The following is a 26,073-nucleotide window of genomic DNA, read 5'->3' as shown; positions in this document are numbered from 1 at the left end:
CACTACTGCTTAGAAAAGCAGTGAAGGTTCAATAAAAGGAAGCAGTACAACTCTGTCTAGAGAAACCCTGGAACTCGATGCCGCCTTGCTCCGCATATCGCCACGCAGGTTCAACACCTGAAATCCCCATAAAACGGGGTCAGAACCACTGATGGTCTGGTAAGCATGCAGTCATACATCCATTCAACTCAAGTACGATAATGACCACTCAGGGTCGCAATGCGCAATAACGACGCTCAAGCCTCCAAGACTTAGCGTATATCGCAAGAGCCTCCGTAGGGCTATGAGTTGAACATCCGCTCGAGTCCTCATGACTTAGAGCAAGCCTTTTCAGGGCTGTGATTTGAATAGCCGCTTAAGTCTCCACGACTTAGCCATGACCTCTTCCGGGTCACGAATGGATGTCTAGCTCAAGCCTTTATGCTTGGCACATCCGTATCCTACGAATCTAAGGACAGCTCTCCGAGCTTCACTTAGTCGTACGGATATCAATGGGGTTCTTTTCCAATCGGTCCAGTAGTATACCGACCATGACACCTTCACAAAGGTTATGCAGGACTGACTCAACAACGTCATCCACTCATACATTCAAAGTAGCGTTGTACCTAAGCTAATGCTTTGTTTCGATAATTGCACCTCCCCCTGGGCTTAGGGGACTCATATCTGGGCGACAACGCGACGATCTGGGGGTTGATTATTCTATGTATTTTAGATACCCCAGAGGCCTGTTGACCCCATCCTCCTAGTAGGACGGTACAGCATACCGGAAGAGATCCTTACTAGGTATCCGAATGCATTCTGCTACTGCATTAGTTGAGTTCAATCCTTAGATATTTAAGGATAACCACGACCTCCATACCTCTGAGTGACGAAGGCCATCAATGAACTCTATCAGGTTCGGGTGAAATATATGTCACTCAAGGCTGCGCCCTCACCGTCTTCCTCGGTGAGAAATTCTGAAAGGGGCCTGCCGGTCTTACAATTACTTGACGAACATTGCATGCCTATAGGGCAGCCTTTGAGAAGTATGTACCCGACCCCAATCAACCACACGGTTTTCACCGTGGAACAAAGGTTTTATTCATATGCATGCTTAACTCTGCTCTCGGCACTTCGGTCTTGACGAGCACTTCACCTCTTTCGGTGGAAACAACTCACTCCGGCTCAGCGGCCCTTACGAGTCTGGTTGTCTGATAATTCTCAATGAGCATGCACATGACTCGATCTCTACGGATCGGCTACTCGGCGTATTTTTACGCAACGAGCTCAGGACCTTGTCAAGGCGCTACCACTACTTTGGCGCAACGGCTCTTACAAGTATGATGCCCTTGCAGGTGTCAGGGAGACGAGTCATTCTGACATCGTTCCAACAAAGGACATCATTGTGCCACTTAACTGGTTTTGGCAGCTCTTCTGCCAACCATTCTGTCAACACCTTCTCTGCTCTACCGGCAGTGGTGCGACGAACCTTTCTACATCGTAGAAGGCGTTCCATAACTGGGTAGCACTTCTGCTACGTTCTTTCTGAGCCATTCTTAGCTCCTTCAGGAATTTCAGCAGCACTTCCTCTCTTTTACGGAGAAAGCGTGCGTTTCTTTTATCCATTTCAGCGGCATCTCCCCTCTTTGGTGGGAAATCGCTACGCTTAACTCGGGAAATGGATGCGCACCGTTGTGCGTACTTTGCATCCATCAAGGTTGCAGGAACCTTGGGCCATAGCCAGGCCATACGTAATTGATTTAGTCTTTACGTAAAGAGCATTTTGCCAAAAGGCGAAGCCTTTCCAATAGGGGCTTCATTCGTCAAGCAGAATCTTGTACGAGGAGCGGTAAGGGAATCGCATGGGCGATTTTGGAGTTGATCTCTATTTTAACGCTCACTTATGCGCCATATATGTAATATAAGCATAAGCCTGTGCTTTATACAGCGGCAGCGTAAAGGAAATGCATATACTATTGTTCAGGGTGTGTAACTGAACGAAATATTCTACATATATAACAAAGCAGAAGCCTTGGCATCGTTCGACGCGACGGCGTAAGTAAATACATTGCAGAAAGCAGGAGCCTTGGCATCGTTTGACGCGACGGCGTAAGTAAATGCATAATCGGAAGTGCTTTAATCGGAAGTACAGAAAGCAGGGAGCCTTGGCATCATACGACGCGACGGCAAAGGTAAATTACATAGCCTGTGCGATATAAGACGCGTCGGCAGAATCAACAGATATACACCTAGATCTGTATCCAACGATAGTTACGAGGCGAGCGAGTGAACACCGAAGTGTCCTAGAGGGCTCAACCAAGAACTAGGGTGAGATACTATTTTGAAGAACGCATATACTGCGTATTCGAACATATATATCCGACGATAGTTACGAGGCGAGCGCGTGAACACCGAAGTGTCCTAGAGGGCTCAACCAAGAACTAAAGCAAGATACTACTTCAGAAAGTATATGCTATATACAAATAATCAAATACTTGAGAGAGATGGTTTAATGAAGCGAACTTACTTCAAATCGTGGAAGAAACGGCTCCGAGTTGCTTCTTCGGCTTTGAGCCTTCCTTCGAGAGGTCAGACTAAGTCAGATGAAGCTGACTTAGTTGAGAAAGAGGTAGAGTAGGTCAAGCTACCCAACCTAAGTGGTTTGAACCAAACTGGGTTCGATCCAAGTCAACTGGGTTCAGCAGGTTCGAACTCAACCCAAGTAGGCTAAGTCTGGGTTCAAAAATCCAAACCAAAAGTTGGACCAAAAGGGACTTTGACTTTGACTTCCAACCCAACTAGGTTCAAGTCAAGTCAACTGGGTTTGAGCTAGGTCAGGTGGGTTCAGACCTAGGTCAGGTGGGTTAGGACCAGGTCAGGCAGGCTCAGGCTAAGTCAGGCAGGTTCAGACCAAGCCAAGTAGGCTCAGACCTACTGGGGGAGGTTTCAGGAGAGAGAAAAGGCAAAGGAGAGGAGGGGTTGGCGATTTTTTCAAAGGGGGGTCTCCTCCTTTTATAGGTGAGGTTGCTTAGCCCCTAAGCAACCCCAATGACCAAAATACCCTTGGCCTTTTTCAGAAATCCAGCTTGATCTTATCCATCTGACTGTTTGATCTTATCCATCTGACTGTTTGATCTTATCCAGAAGGAATATTCCATGGAATATTCCCTGGAAGGTTCTGGAATATTCTAGAATATTCTAGAATATTTTCTGAGGAATATTTCTGTGGGTCCCACCAATATTTTTGCGGGTCCCGCAAAAAAGTTGAGTTTTCGGCATTTTTTTTCGAAAAATTCTGAGTAGGCCATTATCTTCGTATTGATGCAACTAAGAAAGTTGGCTCGCAGGAATCCTTTGATTTTATTCAGGTAGGAAGTTATGGCTTCCAGAGTGTTTGAGCATATATTCGTGAAGATACGAATATCCTAAGTATATTTGGATCGCAAGAATCAGTTTGATTCGCTTTACGATAAAAAATGCTATTTTTCACTGAAAAAATGCCTCAGGAATTTATTCAGTGTTATCTGAAAAATTGCGGGTCTTACATTTATGTTAGCTTCTTTACCAACTGTTTCAATCACTCCACAAACTTAGTTTCACGTTCTTTTTGTACTTCTGCATCAGTGAGATGTGAAACTTCTCTTTGCAACTCCAGATCAAATTGTCTGCAAACCATAAATACTTATATTACCGAGCCATGTATCTACATATAAAACATAAAAGGATTTATAATTGTGTTGCGTCTACATATACTTACTCGATGTATGGGTCGATCGCTGAGCAATTAAAAAGAATATAGATGTGTGTTGCGTCTTGCTCTTGATCTGTCAAGAGCCTTGATCGGCAACTACCAAATGCATGCCCAAGTGGTTGAAATATCGACAGCTTGTCAGCTACAGTTACTTGTTCTCCATCATCGTTACGGGGCGGGCATGTGTAACGTGTTGGAATATGAGGTTCAAAGTACATAGATGAGAAATTTGAAATCTCTTTTAAAGTGTACGCCTCACAAATAGAGTCTTCTATTCTTGCTTTATTACGAACCTTTTTTTTGAGGTCGAACATGCATCTGACAAAAATATACATTTCAAATTTTAAATATCTGTCATTAAAGAGACGAATATAAAAAAACATATACCTTTCAAATGGGTACATCCATCGATATTGCACAGGGCCACCAACCCTTAGTTCATATGGCAAATGTATGATCAAATGTTCCATAACATCGAAAAATGCTGGCGAAAATATCTTTTCTAGCAGACAAACAGTGGTGATGACAGAGTCCTTGAGATTCTTTATATCTGATACTACGACCTCCGATGCGCACAATGTTCTGAAAAATCCGCTCAACTCAGACAGTACCCCCCATATAGGTTTGTCTAACATATCATGGAATGCTAGGGGTATCAATTGTTGCATAAAGATATGACAAGCATGGCTCTTCAACCCATATAACTATTCATCATCAATCTTCACAGCCCGAGCAATGTTAGAGACATATCCATCTGAAAATCTCAATTATCTCAACCATTGACATACATGTTTTATTTGATCAGGTCTGAGCACGTACTTTGCCTTTGGTTTCAGTACTTTGCCATTATACTCTTTGAGTTCCAATTCTGGTCTTTTACATATTAATTTTAAATCCATACGAGCCTTCAGATTATCCTTCGTTTTTCCTTTAACATTCATTACTGTATTGAACACATTATCAAACACATTTTTCTCCACATGCATCACATCCAAATTATGTCGTATCAATAGGGTCGGCAAATACGGTAGTTCCCAAAAAATAGATTTCTTCGTCTAATTGTGATCCTTCCCAAATCCACGAAAAGGTGTAAGACTGCGGACATCTGTTAATACATCTGGAAAGTATCACAATCTTCTTAGAATCTCTATGCCAGACAATCTTGAGGATGGACCTTCTGTTTCAGTTATGTCTGCTTTAAACACATTCTTTTGTCGTCAGAATGGATGGTCGCTGGGTAGAAATCGACGATGGCACTCAAACCAGCAAGGCTTCCTTCCATGCCTTAATCTAAAAGCTTTGGAATCCTTCATGCAATACAGACATGCCAATCTCTCATGTGTGCTCCAACCAGATAGCATATCATATGCAGGGAAGTCACTGATTGTCCATAGAACAATGGCCTTCATGTTGAAATTTTGTTTTGGGTGGCATCATACGTGGTAACATCGTCATCCCACAATACTTTTAGTTCATCAATCAATGGCCTTAAATATACATCAAGATTTTGGCCAGGTGAGGTCGGACCAGGGATCAATAGAGACAAGAAAAGATTTGGACGTTTCATACACAAGCTTGATGGAAGGTTGTATGGAGTTACAAATACTGGCCAGCATGAGTATGGAGTTGATCTACCCCCAAATGGATTAAATCCATCTGTACATAGACCGAGTCTAACATTTCGCACTTCCATTGCGAAGTTCTGATGAGTACGATCAAAGTGCTTCCAAGCTTCAGCGTCAACAGGATGCGTGATCTTGTTTTCATCGTGTCGAACTTTATTTGCATGCCATCTCATGTGTTTAGCTGTCCTTGAAGACATATACAATCGCTGCAATCTAGGAGTGATAGAAAAGTAGCGGAGCGACTTGTATGAAACTTCCTTTGATCTCGTGCTACCATTGCCTCTTGTCTTTGGCTTGAACCGAGGATGCCCACATGAGGGGCATGATATGTCATTTTCCTGCTCCTTGAAATACAACATGCAGTGATTTGGACAAGCATCAATCTTTTTGTAACCCATACCTAGAGCGTTGACCATAACTTTCGCACGATAGAAATTTTGTGGCAATTTCTCATTTTTGGGCAACAAACTCTTCACAATCATGCACAAACGGTAAAAACATGATTGGCTCAAATTATACTCGGACTTCAAATTCATTAGTTGAAGAACTGCAGACAAGATAGTGTGACTCTCGCAACCGTTCTAAAGTGGCTCATCAGCATCTCTAAGTAAATCATAAAATCTATTAGCTGCATCGTTTGGTGATTCTTCATCTACGGCAGTTCTTACATCACTAGAACTCATAGCATAACCCAATTTTGTTCCTGCAGCATCAAATATCAAATCTGTATATGGATTATCGTGCACCACATTCACCCGTGCATCAAAATCGTTTCTAAATTCTTCTCCATGAAACGTTCAGTTTTGATAATTACTCACAAAACCCTTCCTATATAGGTGATGTCTAACGCTATGAGGTTCTATAAATCGATTATTCTTACAAATCTTGCAGGGACACCTAATCTGACCTATGGGATCCACTGTACTAACACTTGCCGTTGCAAATTCTATAAAATTGTCAACACCATCCATATATTCATGCGATAACTCATTGTCCACTATCCTACGGTACATCCATTCACAGTTTGCAGTCATTTTCTTATGATGTTACGAATAATAGCCTAACGAATTAAAAGAGAACAATCAAAATGCTACGATGAAGAAAATATCAAATTTATCATGCAATATATGATGTCATGCAATAACAAGAATTTTGATGCATGCATTGATAACTTAATATTTTCATGTGCAAACTATTAATGACACGATACAATCATTTGAAACATGCATTCATTATACAATTTCACATGGAAGTCATAATCAAATTGAAAGTAACTACATGCAAGCATGGATAAAATTACATCAAACATTGCAATACATCGTAATCATTCATATCAAACAAATGGCAAACATGTACCTGCAGCAAACACACTGCAATATCTCACTAACTACTACTATGCTTAGCATGGACTCCGTACTCCAAAAATAAGAACACTTCAATATTCATACATTAAAATCATGCTCAGCATGATCTCCGAACTCCAACAAAGCAACCCTAAGTATCAACAACTAAGTGAGTGTGTGAACAATAAAGTGTTACATCTAATAAATTAAAAAACATCTGATACGCTTGCATCACTTACTTACCACGGGTATTTACCCGATTTGCATTGTTTTTGTCAATTACTTACCACAGGTGGCTGAGCACGAGCTGGTTCCGTTGAAAAATCAGCACAAAAAAACACAGTTTTAAAATGAAGTCACCACGAAAAAAAAAAGAGGTTGTTCTGGCAAGGGGTCGACTCTCCTGCTGTTCCAGCAGGGGGTCGACCCCCTTACGGAACATAGGGGGTTAACCCCCTTACGGAACATAGGGGGTTAACCCCCTTACAGAACATAGGGGGTTAACTGACCCCCTGTTCGGGCAGGGGGTCGACCCCCAGCCTTTTCGCCAGTGAGTCGACCCCCTACCGGAACAGCAGGGGGTCGCCCCTCTGCCTGATCAGGTAGAGGGTCGACCCCCTGCCTGTTCCGGCAGGGGGTTAAACCCATGCCGAAAAGGCCTGGGGTTAACCCCCTGCCTGTTCCAGCAAGGAGTTAACCCCCTGTCGGAAAAGGCAGAGGTTAAACCTTTTGCCGGAACAGCAGGGGGTTAACCCTCTGCCGGAAAACGCAGGGGGTTAACCCCCTGCCGAAACCTGCGTTTTTCGGCAGGGGGTTAACCCCTGCCTGAAAACGCGGGGGGGGGGGGGGGGGGGGGCTGCCTTTACATGTCTCCGGGGGTTGGGACCGGGGAACGATGGGACCAGCGAACGGCGGGAGTGGGACCGGCGAACGACAAACGGCGGGAGCAGCAAAAGAAGAAAAGGAAAAGTTGTCTGGGATTAGGGTTATTCGAAAATTAGCGACGACTTAGCGACAGATGAATTCCGTCGCTAAGCCAACGTAAATCAAATTTATGGAACGAGCGACGAACTATATTCCGTCGCCAAGTCCGTCGCTAAGTAGCGACGGACTGGATTCGGTCGCCAACGTCGTTGGCAAATGGTGCGATCGCAACGATAAACCATTACGTCGCAAAAACCGTCGCTAAGAAGCGACGGACTGGGCGACAGACTATATTTCGTCGCTATGTTCGTAAACTTCATTAATTATAGCGACAGATGTTTGTCGCTCGGTAATCCGTCGCTAACGAGCAACGGAAAAATTTCATCGCTAACGTCTGTCGCTAACAACGTATTTTCTTGTAGTGATCGAGGCAGTCATTTAAAAAAAAAATGCAATTTTTGATGCAAATGTACCCCAAATTTGAAAATGTAAAATACCATTATACTCAAAATTTTAAGACGCATCCAACGGTATATAACTCAAATTTCTTTTTCGAAATTCACCTGAATTTAATCCGAATTTTGATTGGATTTAAAGGTTGAAAATAAAACTTTTTACTATCTTTTAATTGGCTTGTTTAGACCTTGTCGATGAGACCTGGGCCAAGACTAGACTCATTTAACATATTCCTAATGTTGAAGGTTTATCGATTTTTCTTCAATACTTAGACAAATTTTCAAAAATCTTTAAATTGACTAACTGTGAAAATACACGATATTACATCTTTAACCTCTTAAAAGAATTTCGTTCACGAAATTAGGACGTACCGAAAAGGTGTGGGTATACATCTAAAATATAAAAAATTATTAAAATTTTATACCCTGATCAATCTACTCCCTTAGGATTGATCCCAACACAAATACAAAAATACAATCACATCAAAATTCATAATTTAGACAAAAGCAATTAATTAAGCTCTACATGCATTCCATTATAAGAAATTCAAATGCTTTCATAAAAATTATCTAATAACCTTACCAGTGGTGAAGACTGCTCTTGAGTACGAGCCATGACTTGCTGACATTTTTTGAATAGGGCTTAATTACCAAAAATGAACTTTTGGTACTAAAAGATGGTAAAAATGTAAGATTTTATGGTGTGCTCTGATACCAAAACTGTAACGACCTCAACTCATACCGATTAAAAAGAAGATTTTTTTTTAAACATTTGCGAAAACATTCTCAGAGACCCGGGGCCTTTACAATAATAAACAACCCGCAACCACAAGGGAACTTACATTACCATCAACGAAAAATAAATCAACTTTATTAATTAAAAACATAGAGTCTAAGAACAATATATAGAGAAATATAAATGAATCAAAAAGTGGAGCCATGTTGTCCCTAACTAAAGTTGTCCAACAGTCGTATAGCTCTCATAGCTCCTCGTAATAGCAGGTCCCCTCATTAAGCCTCAGAGACTATAAAAAACATTAAAATAAGGGTGTCAGAATCATAGATATGGTGTACAAGTCTCTCTAATGAATCAAATAAGTAAAAAAGAATATAAAGAAGATTCATACAATATTTTAGAGGTACGGAAATACAATAAATTCATAATTCAATTAATCATTCGTGTAATAGGGACTAATTATTAAGCACGATGAAACAATTATTAATCAATAGGTTCACTATTAAGCAATAAGGAACATTTATCATGCATTATGGAGCAACTATCATGCAATCATTAATTTAACACAAGTAAAGGAACAAGTAAATATGTATTAGCTAATGCATAATAGGGATATTCATGATATCAATGCACATGCATAAGTAACTTATGATATTTTATCAGACTTTTCTTTTATATGCATGTCCCTATTAAATGGATACAAATTTAGTTTTTCTTTTCATTGCCATTGTCCACGAATACTGAAAACAGGTAAAAATTTTCTGAAGTCAAGTTAGGTCCCCAATGTAGTTTAACACATAATTTATATTTTTTTACTCAGTTCCACACTTAGACCTTGACCGATATTAAAAATCAACACCATCAATCAAAATATAAAAAATCAACATCTAATGTAGGGACATTATAAAAAATCAACATCCAATAATGTCACTTTCTTGGTATACCAATAATAACAACTATGTCTACACACCAACCCCATACAAAGTGGAGGAATCTTCCTAAAATAGTGGCTGAGAGGTGAATCACCTAGTTGGGTTCAAAGGCACAAATGCACACAAAGTTTTAGAATCCTCACGGTTCCCTAAAACCGCAGTCCAAGATTCTCATACTAAAGAAGAAACATCCAGGAAAATGTGAATTACACTATTTTTTCTTTTATTATCTTTTTATTATTTCGATTTCTTGAGTTTGCAATTCAACATGCAAAACTAGCATCATACGTTTCACAAATCAACATGCGAAACACATCACGAGACCATAGCCTGTGGCAACATAGAACAATGCAATTAGTTCAATAAAAATTAAGTTTATTTTTGTGATACATAGGAAAACCAAATATGGAGCAACCCCTATTCAAAGCCCACACGGCCTGCGATGATCCACTTTTGACCAACGATGCATCCAATGCAAAAACCATAATGAAGATGTCACTTATGCATCCACTTTTTATGCTTTTAAATGCACATTCATACACATTATACAAGAATGTACATAAATAACAAATTTCACATGCATATGATCACATGTTTGCAAAAATACATCTTTCTTTTCATGATTCATCTCGTGTTCAATATGCAAACATGCATATGATCATGCGGGTGCAACAACAATGTAAATTTCAGGACTACACATGCCCACTACATGTATATGTAAGTAGTAACACTTTAAATGTCATAATCATGTATCACCAATAATTCTTTTAGCCATTTTGGGAAAATTTGGGGTACAATATATAGCCACCAAATCCAAACCATGCTGCCCGCACACAGGACAACATGTGTAGGCACAAGAACACATTCAAATATTCTCATGAAAACATGCATAACAGTCTAGTAATGACCATACAAAAAGCTGCACATGTACAGTCATGCAAAACTGGATAAAAAAACATGTACAAGTTTATATATTTACATGCATGAAAGCTAAACCTTTAACATGTGCAAAGCTGAAAATAACATAAGCATTTTGCATGTGACAATCTAGACATAACTATGTGTATCTGGCATGTTAAATCTGAACCTACTATGATCATTCAAAATATGCAAATCTGTACGTGTAAGTTACATAAATCTGAGCACTTATCATATGGAAATTTACATAGGTAACATGTATAAAGATCTTGATATTTGAACATGTAAAAATATGCAAAATTGACTATGTGTCAAAGTAAGAAATTAGACTGTAAAAGTGTGCATATTTGTCTATTGTATGCTTGACATGTACGAATCTGGGTTCTTTTGACAGATATTCCAATCTCTGTATTTTTTTTATGTTTCTGTTTGTTTAACTCTATCCAGAATTCTTTTTGGTTGACTGTGCCCAGCCGATCTCAATCAGTTGGGGCTTAACAATATATACATTTGCCCAACATCCACATAGATGACACTTATGAGACAAAAATACTATGATGGATCCTTCAAAACATAATAAATTACTCATAAATATGGGACATTAGATCATGTCATGAATACCACAATAGATGCGACAACAGGAAAAAATATTCCAATTCATAAGGAAGAATATGTTAACAGGAAAATATTCAACTCATAAGGATAAATGCGATGAAAACAACTTTAAAAATTAGAGTGACTGTGATAAAAAGAAACTATTCAGAATGCATGGTTTGATGTGAAGGCTCAATCTACCCTGACGTGATACAGGGCTGAAACTGCCACTTGGATTCACTCGAGAACCCTTTTTCATCAGATCGGTATACTCAAAACCCGAAACCAACTTGGTATAGGTTCACAGAGGCCATTAGTTCCATGCTTGTTTAGGTCAGATAGTGACAACATGATATAAAATTGTAGACCAACTGAGGTTTAACCGAACCCAATTAGAGGCCTACAAGTTTGTACCCATGCCAAACGAAATCAGAGCTACTGTATAATTATGTATGGACTGATTTTAACCCTCAAACATTTATAAGTAAGACTATCAGTGTGTTGGGTTTGACTCGGATCTGGCCATTACCGAACCCTACAATGTCAGGGTTTGCTGATAATGACTTGTATTAGCATACAAGGCTGATACTCAATCCAAATTGCATTTGGAGTCGGGGATTGGCGTTGGCTTGAAATTTTCATAGCTGTCTCAAAACTAGAATTGACTTCCATTCATATTTGTTTTTGACACCAAAACCATCAATGATCTAAATCAGTTGTGCTATATGAAATACATCTATTGCATGTATTTTTCTCTCTTAGGGTCAGACCACTGCCGATCTGTGACAAGTACAAGCAAACTTATACTAGTTACCATTCGGATGGAGTAAACCGACAAGGCCACACCTTGCTGGCCATACAGGTTAGTCGGCAGGCTGTGGTCTGATCACCCTTAATCTGCTGCACTTCATCAGGTGCAACTGTGCACACGCTCTGATCAGCCCAACCACCATAGTATTGTATTGATCAGGGTCACTGTGGTCTGCAATACATAGTAGAAGCTGGCAGGGGAGTGGGAGGAACCCCCAGTCTGGTTGACTATATGTATTTATACATATCCATTTACACCCTTAATATGTATATTGTTCTCTTCAGCCCTACATGTTCTTTATATAAGTTGAATAAAAGCACGTTTTATTTATATTTCATTTTACCACACACACACACACACACACACACACACACACACACATATATATATATATATATATATATATATACTTTGAGGTTGTACTCAAACTACGACTAGCTTGGGCAATCTTGCATCTTGCTGCAACCTTGCCCAAAGTGCACCAGCAAGAGGAGCATATTGCTGGTCGCCCAGGTCCAAATGACAGGCTAGGGCAGACTTACCCGAGTCTGCTGTAAGCCATTGGTCATGAGTTGCAACTCCATCGTAATTAGCAAGCATATAATTGATTGGTATTCAAAGGTTTCATGCGTTATTCAATGAAAATCTATGTGAAGAAGTAATCATTAATTCAAAAACTGAGATGCAGAAGGGTGGCAACATATAGTTTTGGTTTTAAGATTACAAAATCTGGGTTCACAAACTTCCATAAAGACTACTAGACATACCCAACCCCAAATAGGGGCTAGTCCAATCCATTTTAAACTCCAGTTTCTGGTATGATCCATAACAATTAGACCCTGGAAGCCATGCTCAACATTGTTTTTTACACATGAATGTGCCCAGTAGTGTCAGAGAAACTATCTAGAGATGTTGGTCAACATGTCAGCTATGTGTGAGGGACCTACAAAGTCAATACAGGTCGATAAATGCAGATTTCTGGTGTCAACTCAATTTGTTTTTAAAACTAAGAATAGCCAGAGCTGAGGCATAATAAATCATGATGCCAAGGCCCATAGTTTAACTAAATTAAGTAGTGTTAAGTCAATACATTAAACATGAACCATAACCGTACGATGTGCAAATTTCTGATGTATCTATAATTTGCTAAAAAGAAATGAGAATGACCAAATATGGATGGAGACAATGTGGCTTTATATGGGTATAAACTTGCATATTCAAAAATTGCAACCTAAGGCATCAAGGCATAGATGATGTCTTAAAAATGTGAATTTTGAAATTGTTTTAAGACATTATGATAAACAAACCCCAAATCAGAAGTCCAAGTAGAAATCCATAATGTCTTCAATGTATAAAATAAACTTGTACTTTCATTGCGGGAATTTAACAGGTATTGAGCAATAGGATCTGTGTTTTCTAATGCAGAAAAAAAATTAACATGATACTTGTGTACAATATCTATATTTTCTACTGCAGGAATACCTCAAAATCTGTACATACAAGACCTGTATTTTCTAGTGTAGAAAAACAACATAATATACATATACAGGATCTGTACATGAATTTACATATTCATACACGTCTGAATATGTAAATTCAGGAACATGCATAGATCAACATATTTACATGTATACGTAGACAAAATCAATATGTTTTTCCTTCGAATCTCATGAGTAATGAATGCATCAATCTCATATCAAACACACTTTTACCATAAAATAAAAGCTTAAATTTGCAACACACGAACTACCATGAACATACTAATTTCTCATAACTTAAAAATAGAGAAAAATTTAGATTTGTATGGATTCCTTAAAAATTGTATCTAAATCAAATTTAGGTTCCTTTTCCCATTCGAATCAAAAGAGAAAACTCGTATCTTGTTGATGTTCAAAAAGTGGGATTAAGGAAAACGTTAGATCTCCGGGGAGGACGATGGTCTCCTCCTCTACCTTCTTCTCCTCCTTCTTTCTTTTTCTCTCTTTCTCTTTATTTCTTTTTTTTTTGAGTTTATATGGAAAAAAAGGGAGTGACTGCCCCCCTTATCCTTCCAGCCCCTTCTAAATAGTGGCTAGAGATTGGACTTCCCATGTGGGAGTCCATCTCGAGCCGTACTTTCTAATTTTTTTGAACTTTTATCATGTTGACTTTTCCACCCTTCTTTCCAAAAGAAGTCTTTTTTTTTAATAACTCTTTTTATTCTTACCTCTTAGCAACTTTCAGGGAGTCCATTTAGTTAACCAAAACTGAAATTCAAAATTAATTTTAATTTAATAATAATTTAATTATTTATTAATAATTAAATATCAAGAAACTTTTAGAGGGTACCCTATCCCTTTCGGAGTTTTTTTAACTCTAGTTAACTTTCAATTAAACTTAAATACTGAATTTAGAGATATATTATTGTTGGGTATGAATTTTGGATCTGGATTTGAATCTAAGATCCAAAACCCATTTGGATCCTAAGATGGATCACTTCCAGATTAATATGGGTCTTGGATTGAGTCCAAATTCATATTAACTTAGATCATATATATTGGATTCAGTCCGATCCAAATCCGGACTCGGGCCGTCGAGGCTGACTTTTTTAAAAAAAATATGATTTTCAGGTCAACTGTAGCCCGAATTTGGAAAAGTAAAATACCATTATACTTAGAATTTCGAGATGCATCCTGTATATAACTCGAATTTTGCCTTTGAAATTCACCCAAATTTTTCTTGAATTTAAAGGCTAAAAAAAAAACTTTTTACTACCTTTTAATTGGCTTGTTTAGACCTTACGATGAGACATGTGCCAAGTCAAGACTCAATTAACATATTCCTAATGGCAAAGGTTTATCAATTTTTCTTCATTACTTAGACAAATTTTCAAAAATCATTAAATTGACTAAGTATGAAAATACATGATATTACATCCCTACCCCCTTAAAAGAATTTCATTCATAAAATTAGGATGTACCGAAAAGGTGTGGGTATACATTTAAAATATGAAAAATTATTAGAATTTTATACCCTAATCAACCTACCCCCTTAGGATTGATTCCAACACAAATACAAAAATACAAGCACATCAAAATTCAAAATTTAGACAAACGCAATTAATTAAGCTCTGCATGCATTCCATTATAAGAAATTCAAACACTTTCATAAAAAGTATCTAATAACCTTACCAGTGGTGAAGATTGCTCTTGGGTACGAGCCATGACTTGCTGACATTTTTTTAATAGGGCTTAATTACCAAAAATAAACTTTTGGTACTAAAAGATGGTAAAAATTTAAGATTTTGTGGTGTGCTCTGATACCAAAACTGTAACAACCTCAACTCATACCCATTAAAAAGAAGATTTTTTTTAAACATTTGCGAAAACATTCCCAGAGACTCAGAGCCTTTACAGTAATAACCAATCTACAACCACAAGGGATCTTACATTATCATCAACGAAAAACAAACCAACTTTATTAATTAAAAGCATAGAGTCTAAGAACAAGATATAAAGGAATATAAATGAATCCAAAAGTAGAGTCATATTATCCCTAAGTAAATCTGTTCAATAATCGTATAGCTCTCGTAGCTCCTCGTAATAGCAGGTTTCCTCATTAAGCCTCAGAGGCTGTGAAAAACATTAAAATAAGGGTGTCTGAATCATAGATCCGGTGTACGAGTCCCTCTAGTGAATCAAATAAGTAAAAAAAAATATAAATAAGATTTTTGCAACATTTTAGAGGGATGCAAATATAACAAATTCAGTATTCAATTAATCATTCGTGCAATAAGGAACAATTATTAAACAATAGAGTTCACTACTAAGCAATAAAAAACATTTATCATGTATTAGAGAGCAACTATCATGCAATCATTAATTTAGCTCAAGTAAGGGATCAAGTAAATATGCATGATCTAAAACATAACAAGAATATGCATGATATCAATGCACATGCATGAATAACTTATTATCTTTTATAAGAATTTTCTTTTATATACATGTCCCTATTAAATGCAAACAAATTTAGTTTCTTCTTTTATTACCATTGTCAATAGATACTGAAAATGGGTAAAATTTTTCTGAGGTCAAGTTAGGTTCTTAGTGTAGTTTAACACACAATTTGTATTTTATTAGTAGGTTTCACACTTAGCCCTCGACCAATATAAGGAATCAACACCATCAATATGCAAAAACCTTAAATTTTCCAAGTTCATTTTGGACACCCCCTTTCACAGATGCCAACCCTGTAGTACCAGTGTAGGAGCTTCACCCCTAGGTCTATCCCAGTTTAGAGGTCATTTCACCCTATTTTATCAGCAAAATTACCATTTTACCCCTAGGTCACCTTAGACCCTTGTTAGTAAAACCCAACCAAGCTTATTTTAAATTCAGAACAGTTAAAATGTCAATCATTTCTAGTTCTTCTGAGCTTACGATGAGTAGTGTCGGTTCATTCCAGCTAAAATTGGTTCATTTCCTTAGAAATGAGCCCATTTCTAGCTCAAATCCCAAACCAATTGTCTTAGAGTCATTAATTCCAGTCGACTCTATTTCCCTGAGTCTAACTTGAGCTCACCAGAAGTTCAAGTGACCTGGTTCTAGTTCAAATTTATCTTCCATATTCTTGGAGCTTATTTCAGCTCATTTTAGCTGATTTTATCTAGAATTAAGATAAATCCTAGTTAGTCTATCAAGTGTCTAAGCTCTAGATTTAGTTTACTTCAGTGTATTTGAGTGTCATTCCAGCTCAAACTCAGTATACTCTCATTACTCACTTCACTCCAATGTGCATTTCTCACAATTTCATCGAGAATTGTGTCATTTCTTGATCATATAGTCTAGGAGTCTAGTTGAGTCAGTGTCTTTTTAGTTCATCTGAGTTTAGAAATCCTAGAATTTAGTCTAATTCAGTTTAAATAAGTTTAAACCTCGTTTCCCAGTGTCACTCTTCACCCTGCAGGGGCAAAATCATTTCTTGATCATTTTATTCTGAATATCAATTCAGTCAATTTTCAAGCTCAGACAATTCCCAATCAGGACTCAGATCAACTCCTTCATCTGATATTTTATCTATATCCGAGATCCAATTCACATTTCAATTCAGATATTGGATCCAGTACTGGATCTGATATCCATTCTCTATCCCGAACCTAGATTTTTATTCAATTCACCTTATTATCTATGTCCAGGGTTCAATTTATTTTTTGAGCCTGGATTATCTCATCAAATATCCATAATCCAATCATTTATCATTTCGGATTCATTCTTCAATCCAAGATCCATTTTCACCTTATTTCTCATCCAAGATCCATTGGCTAAGCTCATCTCTGATCCATAAGCCATTTCAACTATTTTATCAAGATTCAAAGTTCATTTTCCAATTCTATCCAGAATCTTTCATCATTTTCGAATATGAATCAGACCCATGGTTCAAGATCCAAATCCATTTGTCATTTTAAAACTTCGGATCCAGATCCGAATTCAAAGCTTTTCTTTCAATTTCAAACCTGTGACTCAAAAATTGATTTTTGTATCTTATATTCAAACCTAGTGCTTCACATTTGATATTTTGAAATACTTTTCAGAAAAAAACAACTTTTTCCAATATGTTAGATTTGGATCCAGCTCGGTTTTTTATTCGGATTTTTGTCAAACTCGAATTTTCAAAATGGATTTGAGATTCAATTCACCTCAGATGGGACCCACCTAGGTGGCGTCACTTCTTGATCATTTCTTTCATTTGGGTTTTCCAATTTTGGTTTTTTTAAAACTCTAGTTGATTTACAACTCTGTTTTTATCTTTTTAACTTTTATTTTATCCCTTTATTTTAACATTTGTTTTTAACCTTTTTAATTTTTTATTTTTTTGGTTTTAAAATCAGAAGTGGCGTCACATCTTGCCCATTTCTTTTATTTGGTTTTTCAGAAGTTTAGTTGCTTTAAGACTTTGTTTTTCACTTGTGATTTTATCTTTCATTTTTTAACCCATTTAAAAACCATGTTTTATTTGTTTTTTTTAAAACCAAATATGGGGCCCATTTAGGTGGCACTGCATTTGAGAATTTTTCAATCCATGTAGGTTTTTAGTTGGTTTAGGGTTTTTGATTTTAGCTTTCAATTTTATCTTTTTAACTTTCTTTTTAAAACCATTATTTTACCTGCACTATAAGAAAAATGTTAATTAGCGAAAAAAATTTACGACAACAATAATTTATCGCAAAGTTGCGATGAATTAGCTAGAGAAAACTAGTCATCCCTAAAATTTGAATTAGTTGCAAAATTAGCGATGAAAAAATTCAGTCTCAAAATCTGTCGCTAATTAGCGACAAAAACATTCTGTCTCAAACTCCGTCGCAACTTCGCAACATAATTTTTCTGTCGATACGCTGTCGCTAATTTGCGGTGACGTTTAAGACAAAAAAATTTTTTCGCTAATCCGTCGCTAAGTTTCGATATTAAACGGCCCATCTAGGGTGCAAAACTCTCTTTCTCTCTCATTACCGAGTGGCTTGGGATGTCGATGTTGGTGGTGGACCACTTTAATCGGCTTCCTGACTCCGTGTTGCTCCTCATCCTAAACAAGCTAGGTGACGTCAAGGCCCTCGACCGCTGCTCTACCGTCTCTAGGCGCTTCACCTCCTTCCTCCCCCAGGTCGACTTTGTCATGGTCCGTATCAACTGCATCATCTCCGGCAATGATGACGACAACGATGACCCCTCCGACGGTGGCGGTACCAAGCCGGGTGACGTCCTCGCCCACCTCGCCAAGCTGCTCCTTGACAGCATCCTCCGACCAATGCAGGCCATCCAGTAGATGATCGGCCCCAAGCGCATCATCCTCGCAGAGGTCTCCCACCACTCTCCCAGCGAGGTCCTCCGCTCCTTCAAGGAGATCCGCCGGCTCCACATTGAGCTCCCTGGCTGTAAGATCCACAAATTTTCCGAGAAAAATATTCAAATTGTAATGGAAATTTCAAATTTCATGTATGAGCCTATATGTCTATGTACGTATATGTATGCGAACATAAAAATATATGTATACATATGTGTTAGCCTAGGGTATATATATATATATATATATATATATATTAAACCTTGAAATCTTTTAAGAATTGATTTAATAAAAGAGTTTTCTTTTGATTAAAATATATAATAATGTTAGAGACTTAAAAAACGAATTTAAAACTTAAGTTTTATTTCATAAAATACAAGTTAGAAATGGGACATTTAAAGTTTTAAAGCCTAACTTCAAAATGAAAAATAATTAGGCTTTTAAAAATAATCAAATTAGAATTTTACAGAAAAACAAGGAAGGTTTTCAAAAAATTCAAAAAGTAGGTCATTTTTGGGCATTAGGAGAAGTTGTTGGCATGGCGCCCACGTGAGCATGAGCTCAGCCCATGCTACTTTAAAAAAAATGAATTCAAATGGGTTTGAAAAGTCAAAAAGAAAAGACATGAGCCCTTAAATCAAGGGGAGTTGGTAGAGATTGGGGGACCCTTTTTAAAGGGGTCTTTCAAGGGTCAAACCTAGAGAGGATTCTAGGGGGGGGGGGGGGGGGGGGGAGATGGGAGGACCTTCCATCTTCCTTTCCAATTCTCAGCCCTCCATCTCTCATTAACCTTATTTAAGGTTCAGAAAGGGGGGAGGAGAGAGAAAGATCTTATCTTCTCTTCTCTCCTCTCTCCCACTTTTTCTCTTCTTTCCCTCCAACGATTTTCCTAAGTGAGTGTGTGTGTGTGAGAGAGTGTGTGGTGATGACCCAACCCAAGTACTAGAAGCACACCTCCTCCTACCTCAACCGAAACTCCAAGGTGAGATTTCCATCCTTGCATTTTCTTTTTCAAGGAATAGCATTCGGTTCATGCTATGAAGCACATAATCGATTTGCATACGTTGTAAGCAAATGGTTTGTGGTGGATTAGAACCACAAATGTTCTCTTTCCATTTAAAAATGCTACTTGTAATTCCTTGTTCCATTGTTATTTGTTTTCCTATGGATGATGTGGTTCTTTTTTCAGAATTTCTTGCACTATGAATGTGTTTCCGGTTGGATGGTTGCACGGTCGGGCTGGGCTCCCTTGCAGCCAGCCTAGGCCTCCTTTCTTTCACGTAGGGGTCACCTTGGCCCTGCTACATGTTGCTGAAACCACTACAACAAGGACCCAGACTGACCAAAGGTTGGTCAGTTCGGGCCTCCTCTTGCCTCACTTCCTCTTGTGCGCCCTTGACCGCACCACCGCAGCACCCCAGTCCGGGGGTTTATTGTGGCTCCCTCCCTTGTTGAGCCTAGGTGGCCTGAACCACTCTTGGTTCAGACCTGCTAGGGTGTCGCTAACCGAGCAGGGACTCGGTTGGGGCACACCCCCTTTGGTTGCTTCCTTGCAACAAACAACCAGGTGTAAGCTGCACCTGGGTTTTCATCTTGGTGCACCCACCCCTTGGGTGCAGGCCATGGCCTACCACCTTGCTCTGAACCTTTCCCCAGTTTAGACCAGGGACCACCTTTGACCCAGCTAGGTCTGGCCTATCACGAACCAGACCATGCTGGCCCGTTTTGGCCCAGCCCACCTGGGCATTGTCCCAACCGAGCACCCACCTAGGCACGCCAACAGCTAGCCGGGTGCTAGTGCACCCGGGTGACCTTGCTGGCCTTGGCTTTGGCCTATGGATCAGGCTGCAGTCTGCAGCACCTGGTCTGAACCTTGTTGGTTCAGACCAGGGTCCTCCCTGATCTGTCCCCACTGGTGAGGTGCAACAGTTGTGCACCCTTGACGCGAAGCCTTGCACTCTCCTTGGGCGGCGGCGAGTAGTCGGGTGCTTGTTGCACCCAGGCAACCTTGCATGGCTTGGTTGCAATCATTGGATAGGGATGCACTTTGTGCAACACTTGGTTCAAACCATGTGGGTTCAAACCAGAGCCACCATCAGACCCCCGAGGTCTGGCCCGAAGGACCAGACTCTTTGTCTCTTTGGACCCCCTTTGGTGCGATAGCAAGGCAACTAGATGGGTGCTAGTGCACCCGAGTGACCTAGTCGGCCACCACTTTGGCCCTTGGACAGTGTTGCACTTGTTGCAGCACCGGGTCTGAACCATATGGGTTCAGACCAAGGTTATATCAGACCCATGAGGTTTGGTCCTAAGGACAAGACCCCTTGATCTTGGAGCCCAACCCACTGTAACAGCTGGTTCCCTCTTTGTGCGCCCCCCACTTGGTCCGAACCACCCCGGGGTCAGACCAAGGTGTGGGTAAGCCCAGTTGGGCTTGATCTCATTGGGACCAGACCTAGTTAAGCTCCCCATTGAAGCTCATCCAAACGGCCATAGCTCCCTTTCCTTGCCGCCAACCTGCAAAACAAAATAAACCAAAAGAAAAGAAAAGAAAAGTAAGAAGCAAAATTTGAGTGTTTGTGTGTGCTATCCAGCGAGTACTGAATGGACTTTTTGCACACACTGTGCATGTCCAGACTGGTGGGACTGACCTCTTTGGTTGCAGTCTGCACCCCGTTTGGATCAGCAACTCAGCTGCCCATTGCTTGTCATATCCGGTCGACCGCAATCAACCAAGTGCATGTGTATTGTTTCGAGGCAACCTCGTGGCCTCCTTGCTGTCTTGTCATGGCAGCGAGATGGCAAGCTTAGCGGTGATCAGTGTGCTGCCCACCCGGTGCGTTCTCTTTTTGCCTTTGTTTTGGATTTTGGTTGTTTTTGCCAAAAACACCATATTCGCATAGTTGGTTCCCGCAAGCACGACAACCGGCCTTAAAAATGCTAATGTAATTCATATACGAATGAAAATACACAAAATCATATTCTTCAACACTTGTGTGTGTTGATATCGCGAGATCTTTATGCATGTGGTCGCGATATGTATATTTGCCTATGTACGATATCTTAAATGCATTTCCTTAGAAATTGTAATCATGGCTCATGTTCAAAGTATGCAATAAAACTGTCATTTTGACATGTATGCAATCATGATTCAATTACGCATATTTGAATATTGTATCACATATGAATGCCGAATAATACACTCACTTTGCATATTTTCACGTATTGGATTATGTTCCAGAAATATGTGTAAGTGTCATTGTTTCAGTTGCGATACTTGTGCAAAAGATTAAAATAATGTGTAATATAGCTTTTCACGTACATATTGGCACATCTTGATACTTATACTGTTTAGTACGTACCTCGAGTGGTACATCTTAGTCACGTGCTCGAGACATTGAAAAGTGCACCAAGTGCACATTACACAGTTGATATAATGAATGATTGAGACTTGAACACCATAATAGTATTAACACAGAACACTTGTTGAGGTTTGCGACTCTGCTGGAGTCTTTGGGCGGAGGTCCCATGTTTGTGAGAGAGCTCACGTATTGTGATACCCTAGATATGAAATAAAAAAAATGGTGTTGTATCGCCTTCACCGACGATGTGCTCTTTTGTGGGCCATGTGAAACCGATCACGTGAATGGGCAGGCCAAGTCCTTGTTTGCATACTCCGTGGGAACCACGAGGCATATACACCTCGAAAGGAGGTGTGAGTGTCAAACTAGCCTAAGAAAGATAAACCATTATTCCTCATTCACAAAACGGTTCACCTTAGAGAGGGTGGATGATACAACCCTGAGTGACACGTCGTTACTATGACTCGTTTGTAGGAGTTGAGGCATCCTTGACCTCCAGTCACTCAGAGTTAGAGAGGTCGAGGTTACCTATTAAGGTACCTCTACTACAGTAGTATAGATTGCAATCCATTACCTATGTGAGGGGTTCTCTTAGCTACGCGTTGCCCACATGAGGTTACTCAGTCTGTAGCATCCCCGGTTACCACACTAAAAATTGAATAACAAATGTCGGGTGCATGTCTCACAGAATGCGAGGTTCCTTCGCGTACCTGAAAGAGTAATTAGAAGAACATAATTACTAACCAAACAGACTAACTTACTTTAGTTGTTTGCTTGTTTACGTTAGTACTGCTCTTGTTTCTGTTTTACGCGTTGTACAGTAGTTGCTCGCTTGTGTTCCTTGGTCTGTTTCACATAACCTGTTGCACTTGTTACTTTCCTTTGTTGCTTAGTCTTGTAGCATGTGCACTTACCTGACACATGTTGTATGCTTTTTCTTTAAAAATGATATTATATGGATGTTTTATCACACCAACTCGCAAGAGTTCTGACCCCGTTTTATGGGGATACAGGTGATGACTGCTAGGTTACGATGCGACAATGCGCAGTTGAAGGCTTGGGACCCATACTTAGACTGCAAATCCTGACTTCTTCTTTTTTGGGGTTTGAGGGGAGTTTTCTTCTCGTTTTGAGAGACTGTTAGAATTGTTGTATAATGTCTCATTTTGTACCTTGAACTATTTGGCATTGTATGGACTTTGCTTTTGATATGTATCACTTATTGTGGGCCGCTTAGACTTGCGGCTTTTGCTTACCCCTTTCTTTTGTATTTTCGTTGCTTGAGTTAAAACTATCTCAAAAAAAGAATTGCTAAAAAACCAAAGGTTTTTCCAAGGTCCGGGTTTGGGGCGTCCCACAACGGTGAGCTCGGCGTCAACGACGACGCCCTCTTCCTCAAGTGGAAGGCCAAGTTCGGGAGCTCACTCAAGAGTTGCGCCATCCTTGGTGCCACCTCCTATCGGTGGCCCACTGCTGGCGACGATCTCCCCGTCGATCCCGCCATTGAAGCCGAGAGGGACCCCAATTGCGGCTGAGGACCAGGGAGGTATCCCAGAGTCGTTTTACATGAACGGCGGGATGAAGCTGTGTGTTGTCTGGACGATCACCTCGCTGATCGCCGCCTTCGCCCGACATTACCTCCTTCAGCAGATCATGGCAGAGCATTCGACGCTCGATAGCCTGGTTCTCACCAATGTCAACGGGCAGAGGATCCTCTGCATGGGGAAGGAGCAGCTCGTGGAGTTTCGGCGGGTGCCTATGGCACCGTCGTCGTCGTCTTCCTCCAACAAGATGCAGGTCCCGGATTTGAACATGAAGCTGTGGTACGCCCCTCGCCTCAAGCTCGCATCCGGGTATGTGTTGGAGGGGGTGACTCTCGTCACCATTAGGTCGACCGACTGGCCGATCAAGAAGGAGACAACGAAAGCATTTTTTGCAAGCGCGTTCGAGGAGATCTTCAGAGAAGTTGCGAAAGACATGGTTAATAGGAGAACTTACCTCTTGGAGATGAACCCGTTATGAGAGAAATCTCTTTGAAATCTCTGGGGAATTCTGATTTTGCTATGCAGAAGTAAGGGGGAAAAAGGGGAAATGATCCTGGAGTTCGGCGGAGAGAATGGTTTGAACAAACAAGAATGATGTGGGTATTGTACATCTGTGAAATCAAGGATGGTGCCATGCAGATCGGCGGTAAGATCATCCGTCTATGGTGATGGTGGTGGTGGTGATGATGATGACGATCTCTGTAAAATAGTCTTCAATTTGTAATAAAAATTCTTTGATGTAATTTTCTTCTTTTAGTGGGTTATGAATTTTGATTCTCACTAAAAAATAGTGGTTTTTTTCTTCCTTCTTTTATTCTTTTTAATTGTTCCTTTGCTTGGGATTGATCTAGTGCTCAATGTGGAAAAGTGGTGTCTTGCTGCTTGTAGAAATTGCATCGTGACAGTATGCCATTGTAAAGCTGGAGTAGATCAGAGTATCTGTTAAAAACTCTCTTACTATTGCATTTGATGTCTGATATATTACTTGTTGCTCTAGAGTTGATATGTTTCCATCTACATCTTATTGCAGTTTATTGTGGTATCTATTTTCCTCAGTTGTCAGTAATTCTGCTTTGTATGTGCATCAGGTCTACCATTTCTTTTTAAGTTGCTTTGTTTTGGGTGTCTTCCCTGTTTGTGGCACAAGAGATTTGGATCGAAAGCGTGTAAAGGTATGGCTAGACATCTACCTGCAATACTATCGTCAATTCTTTTTTAATTATGTGGATGAATTTTAGGACTTGCTCTGTGGTTTGGTTTATTCAACAGTTTTGTTGGCATTATCAAATGACAACTTATACGATTGTAATATTAGCATGTTGACTGCATCTCTCATCTTTTGTCACAAAAAAGGCCACTTGGCCTAGCTATTTAACAAAATACTTAGTTGTAGCCTTGTCCAAATAATTCTATTGTTCATCTCAAATAATACTTCCTGTTGTTGTTGCTACTGACTGATTTAAGGATGGATGTGCACCAATTTTTTTGTTATTGTAATTAGTTATGATTGTAATTTACTCATTCATTATCGTGTCCGTTTCATGAAATGCCTTAGTGAAATCTTTCCCAAGAGACAACCCAAGCAAGGCATGTCGACTTACAGCCTTTCTCGGATACAAGGCTGGAAAGACACACATTGTCAGGGAGGTGGACAAGCCTGGATCAAGTAAGCTGATTAATCATCAAATTGTCTACATTTTGTTGTTTGACTCTTTACTCATGCTAAATCTTATTTTCACTTGGCAGTTTCCTTTTTTTGTTGTCTACAATTAAAGTTGTCTTGGTTTGTTTGTCTCTCCTGAATTAGATTACTCTAAGCTTTGTTTTATCTTACTATTGATATATTAAACCTTTCATATTAGCATGCAATTCATGCTTACTGAGTGGACTAACTATGAGATCCCGTCACCTAAGTATTCTTTAATAAGTTTTTGGAATTGTGATAATTGTCAAAGTAAACAAACCAAATGATTTATGCTTTACTGTTTAGATGGTTTCAATGGCCTAAAGTTTTCCAGAATTTCAAGGATGCATAGATTGGGTCTGACTCGTATTTCATCTGTGCATTTGATTGTTTCCAACTTCCTGGGGTAGGTCATTTTTCAAGGAATCATTTTCTGCCAAAACCATTTCAAATGTGTTTTTTTATAAGTCATTTCATTTCTTATGAAAGTTATTCTTGTCTCAAAGCTTCACAAGGAAACATGTGAGGCAGTGACTGTCATTGAAACACCTCCAATGATTGTTGTTGGAGTTGTTGGTTACATCAAGAAACCACATGGC

The 26,073-nt window shown here is 39.5% G+C and overlaps 1 pseudogene across 1 annotated transcript; it reads left to right on the top strand.

Moving 5' to 3' along the window:
- Window positions 1–18,866: 18,866 nt before the first annotated feature.
- Window positions 18,867–24,574, top strand: LOC149835004 (F-box protein At4g18380 pseudogene; annotated as a pseudogene). Its single transcript, XR_016432441.1, has 2 exons — window positions 18,867–18,970; window positions 23,604–24,574. The product of XR_016432441.1 is annotated as an F-box protein At4g18380 pseudogene (transcript).
- Window positions 24,575–26,073: the final 1,499 nt, after the last annotated feature.

This window comes from Nuphar pumila, chromosome 6 (genome assembly GCF_984573655.1).
Source record: "Nuphar pumila chromosome 6, dmNupPumi1.hap1.1, whole genome shotgun sequence".
NCBI classification, from domain to species: Eukaryota; Viridiplantae; Streptophyta; class Magnoliopsida; order Nymphaeales; family Nymphaeaceae; genus Nuphar; species Nuphar pumila.
Note: the sequence above shows the minus strand (reverse complement) of the source record. Positions and strands in the feature narration are given on the sequence as shown.